We start from the raw sequence: 5,753 nt of genomic DNA, 5'->3' as shown, positions 1-5,753 counted from the left end.
TCTGTAATTTTTAATCATAAGTACTCTTCAAGTGTGAGTGATGGAATCTAAAACAAAAATCCAGAAAATCACATTGTATCATTTTTAAGTAATTAATTTGCATTTTATTGCATGACATAAGTATTTGATACATCAGAAAAGCAGAACTTAATATTTGGTACAGAAACCTTTGTTTGCAATTACAGAGATCATACGTTTCCTGTAGTTCTTGACCAGGTTTGCACACACTGCAGCAGGGATTTTGGCCCACTCCTCCATACTGACCTTCAGGTTTCGGGGCTGTCGCTGGGCAATACGGACTTTCAGCTCCCTCCAAAGATCTTCTATTGGGTTCAGGTCTGGAGACTGGTTAGGCCACTCCAGGACCTTGAGATGCTTCTTACGGAGCCACTCCTTAGTTGCCCTGGCTGTGTGTTTCGGGTCGTTGTCATGCTGGAAGACCCAGCCACGACCTATCTTCAATGCTCTTACTGAGGGAAGGAGGTTGTTGGCCAAGATCTCGCGATACATGGCCCCATCCATCCTCCCCTCAATACGGTGCAGTCGTCCTGTCCCCTTTGCAGAAAAGCATCCCCAAAGAATGATGTTTCCACCTCCATGCTTGGGATGGTGTTGTACTCATCCTTCTTCTTCCTCCAAACACGGCGAGTGGAGTTTAGACCAAAAAGCTCTATTTTTGTCTCATCAGACCACATGACCTTCTCCCATTCCTCATGACCTTCTCCCATTCCTCCTCTGGATCATCCAGATGGTCATTGGCAAACTTCAGATGGGCCTGGACATGTGCTGGCTTGAGCAGGGGGACCTTGTGTGCACTGCAGGATTTTAATCCATGACAGCGTAGTGTGTTACTAATGGTTTTCTTTGAGACTGTGGTCCCAGCTCTCTTCAGGTCATTGACCAGGTCCTGCTGTGTAGTTCTGGGCTGATCCCTCACCTTCCTCATGATCATTGATGCCCCACGAGGTGAGATCTTGCATGGAGCCCCAGACCGAGGGAGATTGACCATCATCTTGAACTTCTTCCATTTTCTAATAATTGCGCCAACAGTTGTTGCCTTCTCACCAAGCTGCTTGCCTATTGTCCTGTAGCCCATCCCAGCCTTGTGCAGGTCGAAAATTTTATCCCTGATGTCCTTACACAGCTCTCTGGTCTTGGCCATTGTGGAGAGGTTGGAGTCTGTTTGATTGAGTGTGTGGACAGGTGTCTTTTATACAGGTAACAAGTTCAAACAGGTGCAGTTAATACAGGTAATGAGTGGAGAACAGGAGGGCTTCTTAAAGAAAAACTAACAGGTCTGTGAGAGCCGTAATTCTTACTGGTTGGTAGGTGATCAAATACTTATGTCATGCAATAAAATGCAAATTAATTATTTCAAAATCATACAATGTGATTTTCTGGATTTTTGTTTTAGATTCCGTCTCACAGTTGAAGTGCACCTACGATAAAAACTTACAGACCTCTACATGCTTTGTAAGTAGGAAAACCTGCAAAATCGGCAGTGTATCACATACTTGTTCTCTCCACTGTATACGATTGTTTGAATCTTCAAGGACGTAGTACAAATTACTATTTTTTCTGTGTTTATTTTTTTATTTTGGTGGGGGTGGTGTGCCAATGCTTACAACCACTACTTGCCACATTTTCTCTTGAACTCAAGTGGTGTCTGATGTGCTCCTTGCAAACTCAATAACAGATTCTCTCAACATTACAAAATATTACACAATTTTAATTACCTTGACTTCTGTGTTAAATATAACTGAAAACCTCAACTACGGTAGCCTATACTGACAAATGCAGATTGCTTTGCCTGGCAGCTGAAGGCTTAACCAGCATTGTGTAAACTTGTATGGCAAGGGCTTGAATGTAGGCTATTAGACGTTCATTTATATGCTAAAGTGACGCATTCCAGTAACCACTGTTTACAGGCCCACAAGTTTACAAAACTATATGCTAGCCTACCTCAAAAGCTAAGCAGTCAAACGATGGTGCCATCTCCATTAGGCGTGTCCAACTGGGTCGTCTGGCATTTCCTCCACAGGGGGTATCTGATCTAGAAGTCGCAGGACATGTTTCGTGGCATCATTGTGCAGCGTACAGCAGGCCACTGTGATGAGACAAGCTTTCTCTGGGGTGTACAGAAGCTTTCCACCTGGCCTTCAGCGCTCTACCACAGCGAGTGCATCGGTGGTCTGGGGATAACGTTTTTATCAGTCTTGCATTGCCAGACGGCATTCCACAGCGCTGTGGAGTGTCGTCTGGTTACTGGGATAGGAGAAAAGAAATGCTCTGGTTTGTTTGCATTTCTTTAAACCAATCACAATCGACGAGATTGTGTCATCCGGCGACTTTCGCACGCAGAAGCTTGAGGTAAGATAATTACCTCTTCATGTAAGAGTCCATCATGTTTCTTTTAATCCTCCATGTCCTCCTTGGCTACTAGCAACTATGTGGAGGAGGGGTGGGGGAGGTGCACGATCACGGAAGGCTTGCGTCATGTATATGCAACGACAGCATTGTCATTACTTTGAATTCCTTATGTGGTCTGTGCCGCTGCTCGTCTCTATTTTTTACAGCGAGAGTGGACACTAAGCTACGCACAGGTCTGCTTCAGAGCTCCGTGTGTTTGAGTCTGACCCATAGACTGGAAACGTCACAGGAAATTCAATCTAATAATCAGGTTGACAAGTAAACGTACGGCTGCAGGCCGTTTACAACAGAGATCTTCAACAGGGGGGTCCTCAGAGTTACTGCAGGTGGGCCGCCAAACTATTGGTAATTGTTTGAGTGTTTTTTTCAATAATTAAAATGTCTTAACATGAATCCAACATATTAACAAATATAAATCAGCCTATTAGTGAAAAAAAATACACTGATGATAGGCTAACTGGCCTATAGGTAAGGTAGCCATCCACAGATTATCATCCTAAGGATTCACTCTGTCACATGTATGTTTAACATTAAAACATGATTTATAAAATCATGTTATTATTTTAATAGCTTAGCTTCTATGGCCAAAAAAGGTATGTTAAAGGCTTTAGGCCGCTTCAAGTTATTGTAGGCCCAGTTTAAAGGAACACGCCGACTTATTTGGACTTTAGCTTATTCACCGTAGCCCCCAGAGTTAGAGAAGTCCATACATACCCTTCGCATCTCCGTGCGTGTCGTAACTCTGTCTGACGCCCCCACCGCTAGCCTTGCTTAGCACAGATCCTGGAGGTAACCAACTCCAATTAGCCTACTGCTCCCAATAATGGCATTTTCCCACTACATGGTACCTGGACCTAACGCAACACACACACAGAACATCAAAGGTGTGCTCTTTTTGATTCTCGGCATGTGGCTGTTACCACAGCCAGAAGACAAATTTAGTTTCAAAAGAAGCTGGAGGAAGCAAAAAAAACACAGCTTGCTAAACTATTTAAAAATGGCCGGTTTGTTCAGGACACCCCCGCCTGTCACTAGCAATAATGACGCAGTGATTAGTGACGATTCTCGCCGACCAATCAGTAGTCTGCAGGTTCACGTCACCTTTTGGTATCGCCTCAGCTCGCTTGGAACCTCGACGGAGGCGATACTAAAAAAACTTACCTGTTGGCAGGTACCATGGACTGTTTTTTCATAATGGAAAACCAAAAAAGGGGAGTAGAGTCAAGCAGGTACCATGTAGTGGAAAAACGCCATAAGTGACAAAATAACGCCAATATTTTCCTATTTACATGTTGTGATTTGTATAGTCACAGTGTGTACAAATAACAAGGTCACATGAGACACAGCCATCTTCTAACCGTATACAAACTGGGAACTATATTCTCAGAAGGTGAAGCGCTGCTACTTCTGCTACTTGGGCGGAGTGATTTATGGTTTATAAGAATGGACCAACAGATCCCGTTGCTCTGGACGGAGACCAGTGAAGGATATTCGAAGCACTTTTCCGGTGATGGCTGAACATTACTGCGCAGCCTCCAACTGAGAGAGACGACGTAAATGTGACGTGAGCAACCGGTCTGAAAGTTGTAAGTCTTCTGGTAGCTGTGCCAAGAGAAATCTCAATCATTCCCAATCTAGCAGAGACGGAGAGCGTAGGTATATGTAAGGAGATAACATGGACACAGGCTAATTACTGCTAACTAAAATGCTAGTTAACATTAGTAATTAAACTTAAACAGCTAATGTAAGTTGAAACTGCCTGCAAGCTTCTCCTGTACTATACGGTAATTCCTCTACTATGCGACAGTAAGTTGCGTGGTTATGACACAATCTTTAGCCTATTTTTACAAAAACGTCTGCTACGGAGCCATAACGTGAGGTACAAGGTAATGGAGCGTTTTATACATTGTCGTGTTTCTTTAGAAATAAACAATGGACAAATAGTGTCTTTAAACGCTTCAGATGTAAAGATATTCGCTGTCAAAGGGACGTCAAAATGAATGGCAGTCAATGGAATGCTAAAGGCGGGTGATCGCTTGGTAGCATCAAAATGGCGCCATAGGAGGTTGGAGCTCTGAAGAGAAGCTTACCCCCTTGGTAACAACGGTGCTTTTCAGGTGTCGCGCTAATCACTCCGCCCAAGTAGCAGAAGTAGCAGTGCTTCACCTTCTGAGAATATAGTTCCCAGTTTGTATACGGTTAGAAGATGGCTGTCTCATGTGACCTTGTTATTTGTACACGCTTTGACTATACAAATCACAACATGTAAATGGGGAAAATGTTATTTTGTCACTTATTGGGAGCAGTAGGCTAGATGGAGCCGGTTACCTCCAGGATCTGTGCTAAGCTAGGCTAGCGGTGGTTGCGCCAGACAGAGTTACGACACGCACGGAGATGAGAAGGGTATGTATGGACTTATCTAACTCTGGGGGATCCGGTGAATAAGCTAAAGTCCCAATAAGTCGGCGTCCTTTAATATGCAACTTCATTTTATAAAATATATGCAGTAGGGGGTCCCTGCTCCATCTCTCTCTCAGTTAAGGGGTCCTTGCCTTAAACCAAGCAGGCCTGCCTTGTTGCACGATCCAATGTTTTTCAAAACTTGCCATTATCAGCCTGTAGGTCGCTAGCTCAACGTTTGTTAGTTCCCAAAGCAAACAGAGTTTGAGAACAGCAACACAGAGAGCAGAAGGCGATGGACATCCGATGTCAGGCAATTATCCTGGAAATGTACTTCCACTGATCACCGTAAACTTTTTTTAAAAACTAGATAATTCCATAATTCCAGATCACTTACTAATCAGCCACCCATCTCCACCGGCAGAAATTTGTTTGTATATCGTTTCCTAACTTTCATTTGTTCCATAACATGTTGAGCTGAAACCCCTGACTCCACTGACACTTAGTCCACAACATAACTGAGTGTGTTTAACCCTTGTGTTGACTTCGGGTCACATTGACCCGTTTTAAATTTTTGTTTTATATCAGAAAATATGGGACATAGAAATAAGCGCTGAAAATGTGTAGAAGAAAAATTGGAAAAAGCAAAAAAAAAAAAAAAAAAACGTTGCAGTATTGATGCTGTCTGGAGCACAAGAGTCGATGTGAACAGTGAACCAGGTATTATTACTGGTTGGTAAACACAGAAATTATAGAACATGACACAGTCTTCCTTATACACTTTTCCATGATAAAAGTGAAAGCCACTATTTGACTACACAGAGCAATGATTCAAAGACAAAAGGGACATGATCGCTATAGGTTAGCTACCACATCTGGTCTGTCCACACAGTCTACTGAACAAATTAAGGAGTACTACAACA

The sequence above is a fragment of the Sander vitreus genome, chromosome 15, assembly GCF_031162955.1.
Source record: "Sander vitreus isolate 19-12246 chromosome 15, sanVit1, whole genome shotgun sequence".
Classification (NCBI taxonomy): Eukaryota; Metazoa; Chordata; class Actinopteri; order Perciformes; family Percidae; genus Sander; species Sander vitreus.
This window is presented reverse-complemented; position numbering follows the sequence as displayed.